The 21,501-nt window shown below is 47.3% G+C and overlaps 1 long non-coding RNA gene across 1 annotated transcript; it reads right to left on the reverse strand.

Annotated features, from left to right (window-relative positions):
* Nucleotides 1–2,562: 2,562 nt before the first annotated feature.
* Nucleotides 2,563–21,051, reverse strand: LOC103261029. The gene is made up of 2 exons (XR_504330.1): nt 20,970–21,051; nt 2,563–2,998 (listed from the first exon to the last, which is right to left on the reverse strand). It is a non-coding gene; the product is annotated as an uncharacterized LOC103261029 (long non-coding RNA).
* Between the last annotated feature and the right edge of the window lie 450 nt (nt 21,052–21,501).

The raw sequence follows: 21,501 nt of genomic DNA on the forward strand, positions 1-21,501 counted from the left end.
GGGGTGGATTCCTACTTGTAAGAACTCCCCACTCCTCTCTTAAGTGACTGTGACTCCCAGCAAGCAAAGGGGACATCATGGAACCCGATGTCTATTTCAGCGTTTCAACAGATTCGAGGCGGTATTAGCTCCACAGGCTCCCTGGATTCTGCTTTCTCTGCAGAATCTGCTAGTGGGCCTTAAATCCCCAAAGAAGCTCCCTGTCGTGAGCCACTGGAGCTCTTGACTGGCTGTGACTGAGATGAGACTTCCAGTTTTAACCAGAATGCAAAGGGGGATTCTACCCTTCCCGCCTGTGAGCCTTGTTTATCCACCCCTACGAGGGCCTGGTTTTCTTCTGAAGAGCAATGTCTTCCAAACAGTGGACTGAAAACTATTCATGGGCTATGAAATCCGTTGTAGAGGAGTAGAGGCTTCAACCAGCAAGCAAAGCATTTAAATAGACTAGAAAAAAAACACAGAGTACACCGTGTGTGGAAAGGACAAGTGTCACCCTGTAGGACTTTTTTGTACCCTGGGTTGCTGTGTTTCTTTTTTTTTTTTTTTTTTTTTTGAATCGGAGTCTCACTCTGTCGCCCAGACTGGAATGTAATGGTCACTCCCGGCCACCGCAGCCTCGACCTGCTGGGCTCCGGCGATCCTTCCGCCTCAGCCTTCCGAGTAATCAGAATTACAGGCATGTGCTACTACACCCGGCTGATTTTTTGATTTATTGTAGAGACAAGGTCTCGCCAAGTTACCCAGGTGGGCCTCGAACCCGCGGGCTCAGGCCATCCACTCACCTCAGCCTCCCAAAGCGCGGGATTACAGGCTGAGCCACCGAGCCCAGCTGGTTGCTGTGTTTCTTACTGTGCGTCATGGCGAAGCTGCCCTAGTCCCTGCTGGATGGCATACATCAACGATGACCCTCACTTACCTAAAGCGGAGCTCATCTCTGCTTGCAGAGACCTGGTGGGGGGAAGTCACCAGGGAGGGCAGGCCGCCTAACACAAGCACTTAGGGAGGCTACCTGCAACTAAGAAAATCAGCCTGTGGGTGGAGGGAGATCAATCCAGGCAGTTTTATGAATGGCTGTCCCCTGGGGGCGTGCAGGGTCTTCGTGGAGCTGGCTCTGGCTGGGTTTCAGTTTCTTTCCTTGAAATGGAGATCATCACTTTCCTGACTGTTGCTGTTATGGGAAAAACCAAATTAAGGGAAATAAAATTCTAGCAAAGGATGAACCACAAAGCTCAGGCTCAGTAATGGCCTTTAATGATGGCTTGGTAGGTGTGTTTCTATGGGCATCGGGGCAGAAAGAGAAGCTGGCACTCAAATCAAGCCTAGGCAACGTGGGAGTCCCAGAGGTGTACATGGCATACAGGCCACATAAGCTGAAGGCAAGGGGGCTTTCTTCTTCTGCCTCTTGGCAGGCAGCTGGGCTCCTAGGGGCTAACCTCTCACAGCACACTGGTCTGACTCGGTGACCTTGAAGGGGCTGAATGGAACCCACAGGATGAGGGGACCAGCTCACAGAGCATCCATTGTGTGCTGCCCCCGAGCGGCCAGGAGTGTCTTCTGCCACCTGGGAGGGGCTGGGGACTGAGGATGGGATTAGTTTGGGGAGCACGGGGCGGCGACTGTTTCTGGGGCTGCTGATTTTGAAGCAGCTTTGCTACCCTCTCTTAGGGAAAAGGAAGGAGGAGAAAGGGGAGGGTGTGCTTTTGGAGGGGAACTCATAGAGGGTGGGAGAAACGAAAGCCCTGAAGGCCCTAAGGGGTCTGGGGTGAAAGATAAAAATTTGAAGGGTGCCACTTACAATGAAACCCTTAACGTGAAAATTTGAAGGTAAACGAAAATTTAAGGGCGCCACTTACAATGAAACCCCTAACGTGGCCCTGGCCACTTCTGCTTTTCCCTCTTTAAAGTTCTCACAAAGTTACAAAATGAAAAAGAAAATTGACAATGCAAAGATGGAATTTTAAAAATAGAGGGACGCTTCAAGCTGCAGGGTGACGACCTTTTATCCTGCTGGTGACCCTGTGGCTGTCCCTTAGTGACCCCATGCTTTGTGGGCAGGCTGGCCAAGGAGGGGAGGCCCTCACCCCACTCCTGCCAGCTGACACCCCAGAGGGTTGCAGGGTTCCGGCTCTGTACAGAGCTCCAGGCTGGCCGCGGCTGGACCCTGGGGATGGATGTGTCTTACCAAGAGGCCTGGCACATCTGCTGCAGGCGGGCCGCAGAGATAACAACTAATCAGACCTTAACCTACATTGTACATGCCTTTCCTGGACTGAAAAAGAGAACAACAAGAAACAAAACCAGTCACAAAAATAATAAAACAACCAAAGACTCAAATGTGTGGAATACCCAAGGTCATTAGAACTGCCCAGAATGTCACTCAGGCAAAGACCACGAAGGTCTGGCCAAGGACCTGCTGGGTAAATGCAGCTCTGATTCCCTGGCCTTAGCTTCCTGGCCCTCTTTCTAACTGCATTACCAAGCTCCCTCTCCCCAGTCCCCCTTGAGCTAGCTATTCTGCTGTTTTGTTCCCTTCAGTTTTCTCACTGCTACCCACAAATGATATCAGGTTGAACAAAGACATTTATTTGTAAAACCAATTCCCAATGGAGGAGAGATTGTATCTGTAGAAAGTAAACCTGGGATCACCGAGAGGGCCACATGCACACATTAGTGAGACCAAGGGAAAACCCAAAAGACGGCCCTGCTGTGGACACCCGCGTGGCTACCAATCCGGCCAACAGAAAAGCAAAATGTCCTTTCCGCTTGAGGACACGGATGCACCAAGATGTCCTGTGAGAAGGCAATGTGGTCTGACATCCACGATGAAGTGAGCAGGGGACAGTTGGGGGGCTTCTTTCTCTATTCCGCGCGGCCTGTTTGCTTCCCGCAGACACTGGCCAGTCGCTTCCGCGGTCCACCCTCCAGCAGGAGGGAGGCGGTGTCATGCCCTGGCCCTCTCACATGCCCATCCGTATGCTCTGAATGATCTGGAAGATGGCTGAAAGAGGAAAACGAAACAGTCGGCTCAGACACCAGACAGCACACAGCTGGGAGCCCAGCCCACAGAGAGCCTGCGACCTGGCCCTGTGTGAGCTCACAGCTGATTAGATATTTCCTAACAAGGAGTTAAGTTAACAAGAGGTCAGTGAACTTCTTTAAAGAGGCAGCCTCGCTCTGTCTGCTGATGGATGCCTCAGGGATTTATAGATAACTCCTGCTAATTCCACCAGCAGTTAAGGCCAGAAATCCCTCAGGCACTGAGAGATTTGGCCCCCTTCCCCAGTCCTGTTCTGCGGCTGCTGGGGAGAGGGATGTGTGCCTTCGTGCAGAAACTGCACTCATTAAACAGGTCAGCGGGTCTGCCTTTTCAAAATGGCTGTGACCTGTCGAGCAACCAGCACTGTGCTGGGAAGGCAGGCCAGGTGCTCTGTGCAGGTCCTCTGGCTTGCCCAGGCTGCCCAGAGCCGGGGATGCAAGCCTGTCTTCTGGCTGCCTGGAATGCTCTCAAGTGCTGCTGTCTCACGGAGAGCAGCACTGATCCATTCAGGTCTCAATCTCTACCAGCCGGGCTTGTCAAGGGGGTGGGTACCTGCAAGCCCTCAGAGAACTCCTGGGACCCCTCACCTTATGCTGATGAGTGCTGGTTAGATAGCTACCAGCTGGCTTCTAGCTACTGAGTATCAAATGTGTCCCAGAAGAGGAAGGTCCCAACTTTTTTTTTCTTTTTGACTCCGGGTCTCACTCTGTCACTCAGGTTGGATAGCAGTGGTATAATCACGTCTCACCACAGCCTTGACCTTCTGGGCTCAGACAATCCTTCCACTCAGCCCCCGAGTCGTTGATACTAGAGGTGCGTGCTACCATGCCTGGCTAGTTTTTCGATTTTTTTGTATAGACGAGGTCTCGTTATGTTGCCCAGGCTGGTCTTGAACTCCTGGGTTCAAGCAGTCTTCTTGCCTCCCTCCCAAAGTGCTGGAATTATAGATATGAGTCACTGCAACCTTGGTTAGTGTTGGTAGTGACAATGATCACGATGATAAGAGCAACTACCATATACCAAATGGTTTTTTTAAAGGGAGGTTGAGTATCATCTCATTTTTTTTTTTATTTTTTTTATTTTTATTTTTATTTTTGAGTTGCAGTCTCACTCTGTCGCCCAGACTGGAGTGCAGTGGCCGCTCCCGGCCACCGCAGCCTCGACCTGCTGGGCTCCGGCGATCCTTCCGCCTCAGCCTTCCAAGTAGCTGGAACTATAGGCGCACGCTACCACGCCCGGCTGATTTTTTGATTTATTGTAGAGATGAGGTCTCGCTGCCCAGGCGGGTCTCGAACCCGCGGTCTCAGGCAATCCACTCACCTCAGCCTCCCAAAGGCATGGGATTACAGGCTGAGCCACTGAGCCCGGCTCTCTCAGGGATCTTACTCCTATCTTTCATAAAGTCATCCTGAAATATATCCAGGATCCATAATAAAACAGGGCTATCCAGAACCCTAGGAAATGTCATTCAACATTTCATCATCTAGCATTAGTGAGCACATCTTTTGTGCCAGACACTGTGCTTCAGAGACACAAAGAGAAACAACACACAGGGACTTGGGGAATCTTTCTTGAACAGCTGGATTTTAAGGGTAGACAAAACACGAATGCATTTTTTGGCTTTCTTTTTTCCTTAAAAACTACACATCATCACTACCTTCCTAAATTGGAGACAGCAAGCATGTTTTTAATGTGAACTTTTCATGAGGGCTCAGTATCACCATGATGAAAACCAGTTACTGACAAGACTTTGTTGTGATATTGACACAGAGGTTGCAGTGTTTGATCTGACACCAAAATAGGTCTGGTCAGCTGAACTTCTGGGCTCTCATTTCTGCTTCTCATGCTTTTTAAAATCTCCTTATCTCTGGTGTCACGACACCAATTTGCAGTGGGACCTTGGCTATTATTTTATTGCTGCAGACTAAGCTTAAAACAAAGACTGTTAGAACGATGAGACAAATCAGAGTAAATTGGTTCCGTGTGAGTGTCTGAGGGGCTCATCTGTAGATACGGTGAAGGAGTTCGTTCAACAACATGTGATAGTTAATCCTGGGTGTGTTCTAAAGGTTTCTTGGCTAATTTTGGGTTCTCGGGCAGGTCTTGACAGAGGTAGTTGCTAGATGGAAAAGAAAGTACCCTACAAAAATTTATAAGCTTGCAGTTTATCTGTCCTCCCCTACGAAGGCTGACAAGGAGCAAAAATGAAATAAACATTCTGTGTCCTGGCTCAACTGGAATGCCAAGAGGCAGCTGTATATTCAACCACATTAGGAAAAAAAATATATTTACATCTACCATGCCTCAGGACTTTGTTCTTGGGATCAGGGAACCATTTCTAATCTTGACAAACAAGCTGATCTAAGAGCAGAATGTCAGGGTCAGATGGAACTGGGTTGAGTCCCGGCTCTTCACTGAATAGCCGTGTGACTGGGCGAATAATTTAACCTCTTTGAGGCCGTTTCCTGTTCTGTAAAAAGAGGATCATGGTCTCTGCCGGGCTGTCATAGGGATTAAGCCATATGACATCTACGTGGGGTCCTCACACACTGACGAGTCAACGCCTTGGGGGCCACAGCTGTGATCACTGTTGCCATTACTCCAACAACGACCGCTGCTTCTCCAAGTCTGAGTGTGAAGACCGGCACTCGGCACTAGCTGGCACCCTACAAAGGTGTGACCTTGGGGAAATCACTACACAGCTAGCTCTGAGAGCTGCTTTCTCGATTTGTAAAACTGTAGCTAATAAGAACCTCAATGGATGGCAAGGAATTCATAGAACGACAGAAGTAGAGCCTCAAAAATATTACTTGTCATTCCTCCTCTGAGACAAAAAATTATCCACTGGATGTAGTTCAATAAATAGGAGACAGCCTGTGTCTTAGCCCATCACGCCCCGCATTAAGTTAATTCATGACTTCAGAAGTTCTATGTAATGGTAGAAACCACACAATTCTTTTGAAGGACCTGCTGCAAATCTCTCTAAAGGACCTTAGACCACGCTTGATTGTCTCGGAGCAGCAACACTTACATTAAAATGACTTGCCTATTTCAAGTCTTCTTTATAAACGAATTAAAGATCATTCCTGATCCTAACTGAATCCATGAGTTAACACGGAAGAATCTGACGGGCCTTAACATGTTCACAGGCGACCCCTTAAAACTGAACTCTCTTGAATAAAGACGAGTTTAAGTTCACCATCTGCCTCCACATCTAAGATAATGGCGAGAGGGTTGTGTTCATTATTTCTTTTTCAGTTGTATCAATGTCTTTAAGAAGCCTTCCATGTTTTATACCAATTATCTTCACTGTAATTATGTGCGCTGCCAATACTAACCTGCAGAGTAACCCCGGCCTTCCAAGTGCTGCCTTCCAGAGGCGGCAAACAGGAAGGGAGCCAAGAGCAAGTTCAAAGAGGGAAAGGAAGCAGTGAGTCTAGACCCTGACAAGTTAATAACTTAACAGTGGGTGAGCAAAGCTGAGAAGACAGTGAAGCAAGCTGCAGGAGAGGCATGGCGGGCAGGCCAGACAGCAGGGAGGAGAGATGCCAGAGAAGGGCGGGACGGCGGGCGTTCCAGGTCAGGGGATCCGACTGGGCCAGGTCACAGGGGTTCAGAAAAGCCCAGGCAAGAGCAGACACAGCCTGAGTCGGTGAGCCTTTGCTCCCTCCCACCCGTGTCTAGGATCCCGGCCCTCGATCACCTTAGAGAATCCCATTTCTCTTTTTTCAACTTCCCCCTTTCAATAAAGTCCTTAGGCTGGAACATGCTGGAGTCACTCCCATCACAAAATCAAATCAGAGCACTCTGCCTCACTCCACATCTCCCAGTGAGGGGTCTTCTTCCATTGCTCAATAGTGGTCTACACTTACTCTCTCCATCTCCTCACCTGGGATTCCTGCCCTTACCCACCTCATCCTAGCTTCTGCCATCTTCCTCCATTGAAATACCTTTTGCTAAAGTCACAAAGAACTGTGTCGCCGGGCGCCAGGAGCGTTCTTCCGCCTCTTGTTGGCCTCTTCCCTCCTGGAAACTCTCTGCCCTTGGCCTCTGAGACACCAGAGTCCCCTGGTGTCTAGTTTTCCTCCTCCTCTTTGGCTCTTTTCTCTAAGCTTATTTTATGGGGTCACCTTCCTCTACCTGATCATTAAACATGAGCGCTGAAGTTCCTCCATGGGCATGACTGGCTTCCTTCTCTTCTTCAAGTTCTTCCTCCTCAGGCGACTCATCCCACAGCACCAATGGTCACTTAGCTGTGGATACTGCTCACGTGTGTATCTCCAGCCCTGACTTCTCTGGGCTCTAGACATGCACTTTCCACCATCCCATTGATATCTCCACTTGGTGGCTCAGAGACACCTCACACTCAGTAGGACCTCCTCATAATCCTCTCCCGCTGCCCAAATTGGCTCCATTATCCTCCATCTTGCATGCAGACTCCGATCGCCGGAGTCCTCCCTCACCCCTCCAATTGATACCCAAGACTTGTGGATTTTACGTGAGAATCTTGGGGTGATGCAGCCTTCTTTCCATCCCCCCAGAAACCATCCTAGTCCAAGTCACCACCATCCTTCCCCAGATCCTTGTGAGGCCCTCCAACGGCTCTAATCTTGCTCTTTTGCAATCTTCCTTCCATACTGTAGCTAGACCTATCTTTAGAACAAAAGCACATAATATGGGATCACCCTGTGTTTAAAGCACATCAGAAGCTTCCTATGGCCCAATCCCTGCTGAGGCCGCCATGGCCTGTATCCCCAGGCCCTCATCTCCCTGTCAGACTCATAACACTCTCGCCTTGCTTGGGGCACTTCCTCGTGTTTTCTTTTCTTGAGTCAGAATCTCACTCTGTTGCCTAGGCTAAGTGTAGTAACCTGAACCCAGCTCATCACAACCTTTACCTCCTGGCCTTAGGCAATCCTTCTGCCTCAGCCTCCCAAGTAGCTGTGACTACAAGCATGGCAACCACACCTGGTTTTGTTTTGTTTTGTTTTTTAGATGTGGTCTCACTATGTTGCCCAGGCTGGTCTCGAACTCCTGGGCTCAAGCAATCCTCCCACCTCAGTCTCCCAAAATGCTGGGATTACAGGTGTGCGCCACCATGTCTGGCTTCCCTCATGTTTTCAAAAGCTCCCTGCGCTTACTCGAGGGCTTGTACACATGACATTCTTTCTGTCTGAAATACTTCCTCTACCCCACCCTATCACATAGTTGACATCATAATCCAAAAGTTATGTCTTCAGAGAAGACTTCTTTGACCACCTGGAGCAGAGGTTCTCAAACTTGAGAGTGCATCACAACCTCTGGGGACGTGCTAAAACACGATGCCACTCTCCACCTCCCCAAGTTTCTCTGGTGGGTCTGGGGTAGGGACTGAGAATGTTTCTAACAAGTTCACAGGTGATGCTGAGGTTGCTGGTCTGGGGACCACACTTTGAGAACCACTTCCCAAGCATGTGCCAGCCCTTTGCATTACATGTTTCCGTATCCCTAAGTGCCACTTCTTTAAACGCTCTCATGGCTGGACTTGTGCACATCTTGGTGTGATTACTTAGTGAACTCAACTTTCTTTCCCATTAGACTATAAGTTCCAGGAGAGCGGGGATCAGATATGGGCACAGAGTGGACCCTCTGAATATTTACAGAATGACTAAAAGGTAAATGTTTGCAAAGAGCACAGAGGAAAGTAAAAAAAAAAGCCCCACAAAACAAACAAACAAACAAACAAAAAACCAGAAATGACTACTTTTCAAACCAAAAGAGTCAGCATCACGTGACTACCTTTGGATCCAAGCGTTCCAAGTACTCAGTCCTCGGAGGACAATTTGAAGTCAAGACAGACTCCTCAAGGCCTGAGCTTGGGTCATCCTAACCCACTCTGACCCTAGGGACTGACCCACCCCAGCTAAGCGGGAACACCAGAAGGACACAGGGAAGCCATGACTAAGTGGGTCCCATAGGAAACTGTCAGAGAGCCAGAACCCCGTCAGACAAAGGAGGCTTCATTAAGCCACTTTCATTGAAAATAAATAGTTGATGATAAGAGAGATCAAGGGAGCTGCTGAGGAGAGAGATTAAGATAGACCAGAGGATAAGATGATCCTGGAAATTATACAGCCTTGGTATTTTTCAATAAAAGATGAAAAGGATAAGGAAGAGTTGGTAGAAAATAAAAAGTATGGGCCCCTGAGAGCTAAGTAGAAACATTTAGGAGACAAGACATTGCAAGGCGAATCATGAAGCTTTCTAGAAGAATCAGCACAAAGAAAGTCAAAGGCAAGATACCATTTTCTGGTAGCTTCTTTAGAGATGGGGGAGAGAAAAAAGACGCCAGAGACAGCTAAGGGCAAAAGCTGCTGTTAAAAGCCAGATGTTATTAGCAAAGAATGGGAGGTTTTCTATCCATGTTAAAATAGCAGAAACAGTCTGCTGAGTGAGAGTGCATGCATAATCCCCAGTGCTCCAAAGGGAAGAGGGTGGCATAGGACAAGAAAGGCCACAGGTCACCTTGAGGGAGCTGCTGGCTGGTGGGATTTCGTCTCCAGACCGTCCATCTGAGGAGGGGACTCCAGAGCAGTTGAATGGCCTGTCTTGCATCCAAGGCCGTCCAGTTCCTAAGACATCCCACTTGCTGGTCTTGGGTTAGGGGGGTGGGGTGTGACTCATTCTGTGTGTCACAGTTTCGAGAATGTTTTGGCAATCTCCATGGAAGGCCAGCTTATGCCGTCGACCTGCAAACATGGTGAATTCAACTCTGTCCTGGAGCAAGTGTCCAGAAAACAGCAAGGTGAGTAGGGGCACCCGTGGCCCAATCAAGAAGCAGCCATGGCTGGGGCAAGGCTTTATCCATCTGGGAGCAGACTCAGGATGGCTGTATGTCTGGAACCTCTTGGAAACACACCTTTTCTGGCAGGAAAAAATGGGCTGTTTTAACAGGAATACACCAATATGCGGCCATATGCTAAAGTTAGTGGAAAGCGGCCAGGTTCAGTGGCTCAGCCTGTAATCCCAGCGCTTTGGGAGGTCGAGGTGAGTGGATTGCCTGAGCCTGCAGGTTTGAGACCCGCCCAGGCAACTTGGCGAGACCTCATCTCTACAATAAATAAAAAATTAGCCAGGTGTGGTAGTGCGCGCCTGTAGTTCCAGCTACTTGAAAGGCTGAGGCGGAAGGATCACCCGAGCCCAGCAGGTGGAGGGTGTGGTGGCTAAGAGTGTGCCACTGCCCTCCAGTCTGGGAGACGGAGTGAGACTCCAACTCAAAAAAAAAAAAAAAAAAGTTAGTGGAAAGCTTTTGCTCCCTAGAGCTTTTAGAGAAATAGTAAGAGAGGGAATGCAGGATATGAAACGCAGATGGGTTTGTGGAGTCTCAAAGAACTAGGCTTGGGCATTAGCTTTCTCGCTTCTTAGCTGTGGGGCATTGGCTGGTTTCCTCTGTGAGCCTCAGTTTTGTGATCTGGAAAAATGAGGTAATGGCGTCTTTGTAGGGATTGTACACCTAAAAGAGAAAATGTATGCACAGGGCCAACTTTCCAAGTCAGTCCTCAAGAAATGGTGGCTAAAATAGCAGATCTCGCTCACTGCCATGGGCTAGGTTATAAAGAGTACTTTCTAGAAGTAGAGAAAAAGTTCTAGCTGTCTCTCTGGCTTACAAACCCCACCTTCTACCCATCTTGGTGGCAGCTGGTCTCGGCTCCTGCAGCTGCCTTGACATTGCAGGGTTACGCTCCCCACGACTGGTGCACTCATCCCAAAGCAAAGCCTCCAAAAAAGGCAGAATTGTCTCTTTCTTTCCTTGTCAGCATTCAGAAACTTGGTCAGAATCTGCCCAGGGAGGTGGAGAGATAGGAAGGCAGAGTGAGCAAGAGCCATAAACATCCTCATAAGAGCAGCAAACTTTGTGAAATCATCTCTGTGTCTTCACTAAACTCTGCATGTGCACTGTCTCAGTGAGCCCTTGGGTTTAATAGTCCCGAGGATCCTGGGAGTCAAGAACCAGTACCATCCTCTTTTAAGCATGGGAGAACTGGCCTAGAGTGGGGGTAAGTAACTTGGATGAGGCCATACAACTTGTTTCAAACTCGGGAGTCTGGCCCTGAAGGTGCAGCTCTTAGCAACCAAGTGAATGGCTCCAGGACATGTAGACATGCTGATTTGGTGGCTTGCAATCAACACACGCCAAAATACAGACCTTCCTCACATTTCACATTCCTGGAAGACTTCAGAAAGCTGTTAGCAGTTGACAAAGGAAACTTTCTTTGCTGTTGCAAAAGGCTCCATTCTGGTTTCTCAACCTTTGGACTCAAAAGCAGTTTGCCACAAAGTTGGTGACCACACAAGGGAATGCAGAGAGAGAGAGAGTGAGTGAGAGAGAGAGAGAGAGAGAGAGAGAGAGAGAGAGAACCGGGAGGAGAGGCTTTTTTTTGTTTTTGTTTTTGAGTCAGGGTCTCACTTTGTTGCCACCCAGACTGGAATGCAATGGCACAATCATGGCTCACTGCAGCCTCGACCTCCTAGGCTCAGGTGATCCTCCTGCCTCAGCCTTCCAAGTAACTGGAAAAAAAAAAAGCCACCAAGCCTGATTTATTTTTATTTTTTTTGTACAGACAGGGTCTCATTATGTTGCCCAGGCTGGTCTCCAACTGGGCTCAAGCAATCTACCTGCCACAGCCTCTCAAAATGCTGGGATTACAGGTGTGAGCCACTGTGCTTGGCCAGGAGTAGCTTTTTGGACTCCTGTGTATCCCTGGCTCATGTGTGACTTAGGCCTTTTCTCTTCCACACTCTCCTTAACAAAACAGCCAGTCCTCAGAGAGTCGGGGTGTGGTCCTTCCAGAAATGGAGAGGCCACCAGTGCATCTGTGCAGGGTGAGAGCTGGACCACCTGCAACACGAGGCTGGGAGAACGAGAGGCTCTCAGGCCCTGTCAAGGGCATGGCAGAGAATTGCCTCTTCACATCTGCACTGAAAAGGCTATCCTGAAAAAGGACCTGTCTGTGACATGATCGCTCTCCCCCATCTTCCACCCTCCTGCAGGCAGAGTCCCTGGAGAATGCAGGAGGAAAGCACATTCTGTTAACGGACAGACAAAAGGAATGTCCCTGCCCAGAAACGGTGGAATGACCCACAACGATGGTGCCAGATAAACCCAGTAGGCTCTCATGACAGAGGCCAGCCATGATTTCCTATTTGATGGGCAGAGAGGATCCAGATATGTCTTCCCTTCTGGAAATGAGGAAGTCAAAGACTATCCAGCAACATAGGGAGGTACATCCTATACACACACACATAGATATACAAACACACATACTTGCACATACACAAACATTCACCCATACACAAACACACACAAACAGAAACATACACACATGCCACTCACTTCAACCAACCAGAACAACTGCTCTTTCATTTGCTTCCCTTTCGTTTGAACAAAGAGTTCTGAAGCTTTAAAAAAGAAAAAAAAAAGGCTGAAAACCACTAACCTAGATTTTTTTGTTCTTCAAACACAATTCTTTCTTCCTGATTATAAGTGTAATATATGCTATTGACAAATCTGGAAAATATAGAAAACAATGAGTCACTCGTTAATCCTATTAGCCTAGAGGTTTCCCTTTGATAGGGGAAAATGCTTGTCAGTTTCAAGAACACCCAGACTTCAGCAACCATTAAGATTCTCATAATCTCTAATTCGGAAATGAATATCAGAGGTGGCCCGGGAGAGAGAAATAAAAGTGAAATTAGGAATACATGAGGGAGAGAGAGTCTGAGGGAGGGAATGAGGGCAGGGCTGGTCTTCAAGGGTTCCCTCTGGGAATGAAAGGATGGTGGGAATTAAATGGTCATCCATTGATCCCAGCTGAAACCATAATGGAAGTGTCAGGATGGAGAAGGGGACAACTATGTCATAGAGTGCTGTCTCAAGCTGCTGTGTCCTGCACAGTATCTATCACAACCAAGGCTCAGAAGAGTTAAATAACACCGAGACCATAAGAAACACATACCTGTTGACTCTAAACAACAAAATTATCTAAATAGCTAATATATTAAGGAAAATGCCTAATTTCACCAAGTCCAGGAGGCATTCTGGTCAAAGAAGAAAGGTGAAAATATTTAGACAGTTGTCATGTGAACACTGTGGCGCCAACATTATAAAGAGTTTAGACCAGGGATAGCCAAATGAGGATGTGGTTCTGCTAGCTCTACCGTGGTCAGGACAGACATTACTAATCAACGCAGCCTGCTTTCTCACTGAGCCTTGGTGTAACCTGAGATCCTTCTCAATAAAGGTTCATAAAAGGGCCAGGGGCAAAAGGGAGAGAAAAAACCCAGGGTGAGGGCTCTGGGAACAAACAGCTGTGACTAGGTTCATTCGTGACCTGGGGAAGCACATCAAGTCTGTAAGTGTCTAGAGAAGATAGCAGGTAGCCTATCTGTGTGACAGCACCTTTGTGGGGAATAGTCTCAGACAGACATTCCGAGTCATGCTTGTCTCTGAGTCTCTAGATAAAAACAAGCTTTCTTCAGAAGCTCTCAAACAGTCCTCCGAAGAGGTGGTTTCAAAACCTGGGACTGACAGAGCCAGGATGAGCTGCTCATCTGGTAAGAGGCCCCACAGCCTGCAGAAATGGAAGGTGATGCTTTCATGAGGGGAGAGAGAAACAGGCAAAGACGAAGGCTCTTAAGGGGATGCTTAAATCCCTTGGACTTCAGTGTGGATGTGGGTCCCAGGAAATCAAGCAGAGACAAATCCAGCCAGTTAAACAGGCTCAGGAATGCAAGATCCCAGGCTAAGACTTGACCAAGAAGTTTCTGGCCTATTTGGGATAATAATCTAAGCATACCTTTAACAGGTATGTGATTGACAAATAGGCTTTAGATTTCTCACTTACTCTAAATAATATGAATAAAGCTGGTTACAAAATTAAACAGAATGGAACAAAACAAAATATGGTCAAGACGGTCATATTGGATAATAATGCGTCTCAAAAGAAGACACTGTTCCCAAAGAAAATGTGTCTAGTAAAAAAGTCATGTATTGGGTTGCCTTAAGGAAACGAAACACATATTTCCCCTCTGAAATTCAATTTAAAGTATAAACCGCCGTCCATTTGATTTTGGTCTGCATGTTGGTGTTCCCTTTTTCTGCGTGAAGAAGATTCTGATGCTTTATTACATTTTTACCATGTGATACCTGTGTTGTATACCCGAATAGTTATCACTTAAACTGCTCACACTTGTCCTTGGAGTGACGAGGCAGGGCCAATGGCTTTTGGATAGATGGAGACCAACGTGAGAGGCTGAGTCTGCAATGAAATGTGCAGCCTGGGAGGACGGAGGGTGAGTGGGAGTTGAAACGCCCCCCAGCACGACCAACAGTCCCGTGGCGCCACCATTTTCCGTGAAGGCTACCAGGACAGTGATGGTGACCATAGCTGCAGGTTCAGAGCTTGCTATGGGCCAGCAGTTAGATCCCCAGAACCCCTCAGTGCCAGGATAACCCTTGCAGAACTTCTTATGATCCCTGCTTTTTTGATAAGGAAGTCAATACAGACAGAGTAAAAACATGCCCAAGGTCATTCAGCTGACAAACAGCAAATCCAGGCTTTGAACCCGTATCTGGCAGATTCCAAAACTATTCTCCCCTCTGAGGCGTCTTATTCCATTACGGCCGACTGGCCAATTTTCAAAGCAGTCCCTAGCCAAAGATACCTTCTGCAATCATGGGGAGTGAAATGTACTCATTCTGAAGAGGGTACATTTAGATGACCTCCCTCTCACTGGGTGGTGGAATTAGAGGGTACCACCAAGTGCCCAAGGAAGAGCAGAGCTGGGTGGCATTCAGATCCGGGGGGCTTAGGGCAGCCCCAGGAGGTCTGTTGCTCCCATCTGGTTTCTCAGTGAAGGGTGACATTCCCTGGGGATGTGTTTGTGCCAGGGGTCTCTGGGTGCCTGGACTGTGTCCCCTCGCTGCTCTCCTGGTCCTTCTTCTTCCTTTTCACTATCTTGCTCTAATCATCACCATGGGCATGAAAGATATGTGCCGAGGAAGAAGCTGAGAAGCAAGGTTCCAATGGCAGGCAGTGACACATGACTCACCTCCACATAGGGATCCCGTAGACTTGTTAACCCGTTTTTCCATATAACAAGGAGTAAGAATGACCAATAAATGAGCACATACAGTCAAATGCAAATTTTTTTTTACCAGCCCTGGTTCTTTCTCGGAATGCAGTTAGAAAAACAGATGAAATGTGCATTCCTTACTCTTGATCTGAATATTGATTGACTCGAATATTGATTGACCCAAGGTACACTGGCGCTATTTCTAAAAAGAGCACTTTGTCCAACCAATCATCAATGAGAAAAATGGGGTAACAGAGTAAGGTGATGAAAGCAAGTGAGACTTTCAAAGGTTTCTGATCAATGATCAACGTCTTCATTCATATGAGATTTTACTGTTTCCCTCAGAGTCTGCATAAAACATACAAAATAATAGTAACCAGCCACATGAACTCAAAGAAGGCCATGTGACCTCCAAGGTCCCACTGGAACTTGGGGAGATGAGACTTGAGCCTGGCCTATGAGTATATGTTGCTCAAAGGAGAGAGAGCTTGCAGAAAGGAACAGGAATGGGGGGCGGTCTGCAGAGGTGTAGGAATCCTACAAGACACTCCAGGGCATCTCACGTAAGCAGAGCATGCACGAGCAGGCATAAGGGTGCAGGCGTGGATGCTGCAGATGGCCAGGATGGCGTGACATGTAGGGAATCCCCTATTTTGGGTGATAGAGCCGGGACAGAGGTGTGACAGACCAGGAACGAGGGCTTCAGCGATCCCAGCACCTACCAGAAAGTTCGTTCCCTAAAGCAGAGTATCTGACAAGTGGGCTCGGCTTGAGGAAGTCACCTTCTTTGAAATATATAGAAAAGATGGGTTGGCACTTACGACCTCTGACCCTACAAAGGGAACAGTAGGCTCTCTGCGAGATGAAGCGAATCGTGACTAATGTCTGAGAGGCGGCCACAGGGAGGGATCTGAAAGCGCCATTGTGTTTCTCATGACATGCTCTGTTTTGAGAAGGACGGGTACCAAGCTAGAAGGAAGGGCACGGTACCAAGGAAAAACTGAGAAGAGTGACACATTTCTGTGAGAATGGTACCCAGCTTGGGCTGAGGCTTGCAAAAAACAACACCACACACACACACACACAACCACGAAAATGCTAACGTTGGCAAGAAAAAAAAGGGTGGTGCTTAGGGACCACAGTAGCATGTAAAAACAGAGGATAGAGAAAGTAAGACACCTCAACTCCTATTTTATGTATGACCTCTTCATGAACGCAATATGCATATATATATATATATATTTGTAGAGACAAGCTTTAAAACTTTCTAGTTAGAAGCCCTTTTCAGCCAGGCACAGTGGCTCTTGCCTGTAATCCCAGCACTTTGGGAGGCCAAGGTGGGAGGATCACTTGAGCCCAAGAGTTCAAGACCAGCCTAGGCAACATAGCGAGACATTGTCTCTACAAATTTGTAGAGACAAATTTGTAGGGACAAAAAGGCCCACCTTGGCCTCCCAAAGTGCTGGGATTATAGGCAAGAGCCACCGCACCTGGCTGAAAAGGTCTTCCAATTAGAAAGCTTTAAAGCAGCATCACTAAAAGAGCTCTGAACACTTAGGCAGGGGCCTATGGTAAGGTAATAAGTGTGTGTCCTCTCAGCCCCATTCATTCAAATCTCCAGGCCCTGCAGGCTTGTATCGCAGGGCCTACACAAACCTACAGAGAGCTCAACAGAGCTAATGTACATACTCAGCCCCTGAGATACCACTGTAGACTGTGAGTATTCCAAAACATTGTTTTCACAAATGTCCCAATTTACCAAAAAGGGAAAGGTGTAATTCCTGCTACATAGAACAGTAAGTCCTGCAACATTTTAGGCCATATAACAGTTTTGACGCCCTTCAAAAAGGAAGAGATGGATTTTGACAACTAGCACAGATTTGAGAAGAAAGCCAGACCAAATGACTCGATTGGCTTTTCTGCTTAAAGGTTTCCTAAGGGAGCAGGCTGGAGAAAGCTACAGTTACTGTGTATCTTTAAGCCAAAAAATGCCCACATATTGGCTCTGTGTCTACTTAGGCCCTTGACAGTACAGGTGCATAACCACTGGGCTCTGGGCTTGGGCTATTCTGAAGGCCTTATCTCCTCGAGCACAGTGTGCTATGTGAAGCCTCTGTGTCTTTGCTGCACAGTGATCCCTGGTGTGAGTCACCTTCCTCACACCTTTTGTCTGGCTGTTTGTTCTTCAAGACTCAGCTCAAGCAGCGCCTCTTCTTAGAAACTCTCTCATCTGCTGAGTATGATTAAGAAATCCCTTGTCCATACCGGCTAAGCACTCTGCACTCCGCCGTCACACTGTAGTGCCCTTTCCCTGGGCTACAGGTGACACTTCTCTATCTGCCTCCCTTAGTGCCTGCAAGCTTCCGAACAGGACTGTATTTCCAAAGCCCAGCATAGTGCCGGGCACAGAGCGGACCCTCAAGTCCTGATTGTTCGAATGAGTTTTGCTTAGAGGTTCAAAGTCATCCCAAAAGAAGTTGTCTCTAATTGTGTTCCGTGGAATAATCTAAGTCTAGACTTATCCGTGCTTTGCAGTAATAATACACTTTCAGAGACTACAAAGCTGGGAAAAAAGATAATTATATCAAAGACTCAAAGTTCAAGGTGTAACAGTCTACAGACTGGTCATAAAACCTGAAACATAGATAACTTTTTTGTACAGGTTTATTTTCTTGATGGTATGCTAAAGGAACGATTTTATTTGTTTGCATGGTTTTATTTTGTTTTGGGGTGAAAATCAGAAACAGATCATCTTGGACAACACATCACAGATGAATAAGTAGATATTGACAGAAATGTTGCATTAATATACCACATTCATTACAGCTCTGCACAGTGCTTGCATCCATGCATTGCTAATCAAGGGCAATACACGAATATATCATGTTATACCACTGGCCATATTGTGTACTATCATGTAATATCAGCAGGCCATCTATCATATATGTTCATCTATGTTTCCAAACTTTATGAACACTCCATAGATAGACAATTGACAACTAACAATAGCATTTTTATAAAAATAATCATGAAGCTTTATGTTGGATGTCAAAAAAGTCAGCTAGATATCTACACTATGGGAATTATCTGACTCCACTCATCCATCCACATTGAGCACTCACTGTGTGCTAAATAGGCTAGAATCTACAAATTTAGTGGAAAATGAATACTGCTTCCCCTAAGCTTACATTCTTTTTTGTTTGTTTTGTTTTTTGAGTTGGAGTCTCACTCTGTTGTCCAGGCTGGAGTGCCGTGGCACACTCCCGGCCACCGCAGCCTCGACCTGCTGGGCTCCAGTGATCCTTCCGCCTCAGCCTTCCAAGTAGCTGGAAATACAGGCGAGTGCTACCACGCCCAGCTCATTTTTGATTTATTGTAGCGATGAGGTCTCGCCAAGTTGCCTGGGCGGGTCTCGAACCTGCAGGCTCAGGCAATCCACTCACCTCAGCCTCCCAAAGTGGGGGATTACAGGCTGAGCCACCAAGCCCGGCTAGCTTACATTCCAGTAGGGAGAGGGAATGGATAATAAGTAAGCAAGTTAAATAAGGACAATTGCTGACGGGGTCCATGAGTAAAATAAAACAATGTGTGATGGGACAGGAAGGCTTTGGAATAAGGGGATATGTGCATGCATCTCTGAGGCTTGCAGGAAGTTTATGTAGGGAAGAGCTGGGGGGTCTGGCTGGCCATCAGCTTGATGTGAGTCAAGAATGTGCTGCAGCTGTTAAAAAGTAACACCTGGTTTAGCCTGTAATCCCAGCACTTTGGGAGGCCGAGGCGAGTGGATTGCCTGAGACCTCCGGTTCGAGACCAGCCCGGGCACCTTGGCAAGACCTCTTCTCTACAATAAATAAAAAATTAACCGGGTATGGTAGCACACACCCGTAGTTCTGGCTATTTGGAAGGCTGAGGCAGAAGGATCGCCAGAGTCCAGCAGGTCGATGCTGGGGTGGCCGTGAGCGTGCCACTGCAATCCAGCCTGGGCGACACAGTGAGACTCCAACTCAAAAAAAAAAAAAAAAAAAGTAACTGCAAGCCCAGGTTATATTAATAGGGGCAGAGTGGTGAGTGAAATCGAGCATAGTGATGATACTACTGCCTCCATGGTGGGCATACCATCTCTAGACCATCTTCTGTAATTGCAAATGCTACACTTTAAGAGAGTCATTGAACATCGGGGGTGGGAGGGTCTGGAAATTACATCTTATGAGGCAAAGTTGAAAGAACTAGGGAAGTTGAGTTTGCAGAAGGAACCACCAGTCATCTTTAAAATATCTGAAGATTCAAGATGTTCAGAAGTGAATGAGTGCATTCTCTGTTATCCTAGGAGTCCAAGCCTGAACTACTGAGAAGACAGCATGGTGTACTTCAAAACAGGAGAGATGTTTCAAACAGAATTAGAGCTATTCAGAAATAGAATAGGCTTTTTGAAGAAATGAGCACCCCATCCTCAGAAGTATTCAAACAGAGATTGGGTAAACAGCTGTTAAAAAGATTGCCTTGGGCGGGCTCTGTGGCTCAGCCTGTAATCCCAGCGCTTTGGGAGGCCGAGGTGAGTGGATTGCCTGGGCCCATGGGTTCGAGACCTTCCCGGGCAACTTGGTGAGACCTCATCTCTACAATAAATCAAAAACTAGTTGGGCATGGTAGCGCGCACCTGTAGTTCCAGCTACTTGGAAGGCTGAGGCGGAAGGATCGCCCGGAGCCCAGCAGATCGAGGCTGCGGTGGCCGGGAGCCGCCACTGCACTCCAGTCTGGATGACAGAGTGAGACTCCAACTCAAAAAAAAAAAAAAAAAAAGACTGCCTTCAAGAATCTTTGGGAATGGGTAGAGCTTTGCTTGTTTGAGTGGAAGGTTTTCTCATCTTGGAATGCCAAATCATCTTTAAAGTATTTGAGCCACAAGCAACAGTAATGCCAGGAATTTTGAATTCCCCCTTCCTCCCAGAGCTTTTGTTTCCTCGGAAGAGTGATCTCTTGAAGATCAAAGGAACAGACCCATCTTTAGTTATGGGCTTCTCCTATCACTGGGGCAGAGGGTATCTTCCTGGGAGCCTGAGCAGGAAGATGCAGACCTCGCCTTCCCTGCCCCTCAGAGACAGGGAGATGACGGAGGACAGGGAGATGACGGAGGACAGGAATCCCCCAAGGCATGCCCTGGAGTTAGAAGTCACCTCCACTCACCAGTATTTCTGAGACTCAACACATGAGGGCCAGGAGCCATGTCAAGGCTCCCAATATAACAGCATTTAGCTAGAGACAACTGCACAATGCTTCTGCTCATCTCCCATGTGCATGTGTGCATGTGTGCATGCATGCCTGTGTGTGCGTGCGCGCGTGTGTATCTGCATGTGTGTAAGCAAGACTCTCTGAACTTGCCACCTTACCATACAGTAAGGTTCAGGTCAGAGTAAGGCTCAGGTCAGAGCTCTGCAGAGCTTTCTCACAGGCCTAAGGCCTCTCCCTCTCTCTGGAATGTGGATTTATCTCGGGCAGACAGGTGCTCTACTTTCTGTTCTAATGCCCTTTTAAGGCAATGTCTCTGCAGAAGGGTTTCATTGAACCCTGTAGTGCATATGGCCACTTTAACTGCTCAGCACAATCATTTTATGATTATGATTTGATAGTGTATCAATTCTGTCTCTACCCATATTTGGAATAGAAACCAAATCAAAGCCCATTAAGATTAAGGCTTAGAGCTGTGATAACTTGATTGCCGGACCAAAGTGTTTCTCATATATTTACTTTGTGAAGAAAACGTGTGTTTTCAGAAGTACAGTGGAGATCACGGGACATGAGTTCAGTGAAACACCCATACCTGAGCCACAGACAACAAAAACAAACAGTGCCAACAGCCATGGTCCCACGGGATATTTCTCCTCTTGCGGCCTCTGAAAGGGAAAGGGAAAAAGTAAGATTAGGTTCATTGATTCAATAAACGTGTATTGAATACGTCCAGGCATTGTGTTAGATGCTGTGGATTCTACCATGTGTGAGGCAGGCTTGGTCTCAACCCCTCAGTGGGCAGATAGAGATCAATACAGTCAATTACAAAGAATTGAGACAGGTTTGCAAAAATTCATCAATAACCTTATTAACACCTCTGTGACTCCATGAACATGGTGGTCTTAAATGTTCTGGGAGCAGATAGGGTATAAACACATAAACCGATACAATGATTTGGGAGCCAAAATGATATTAGCAAATAATTGCTTCCATCTGTGGAAGGTATCCTCTACGCCAGGCACTGGACTAGGCAATCCACACCCATCCTTAACAGCACGCACAACTCTTGTGCAAAGCAAGTATTATTATCTCCATCTGCAAGCTGAGAAACTGTTAACTGAGTT

Source organism: Carlito syrichta, unplaced genomic scaffold (genome assembly GCF_000164805.1).
Source record: "Carlito syrichta isolate Samal-C Ts95f unplaced genomic scaffold, Tarsius_syrichta-2.0.1 Scaffold303565, whole genome shotgun sequence".
NCBI classification, from domain to species: Eukaryota; Metazoa; Chordata; class Mammalia; order Primates; family Tarsiidae; genus Carlito; species Carlito syrichta.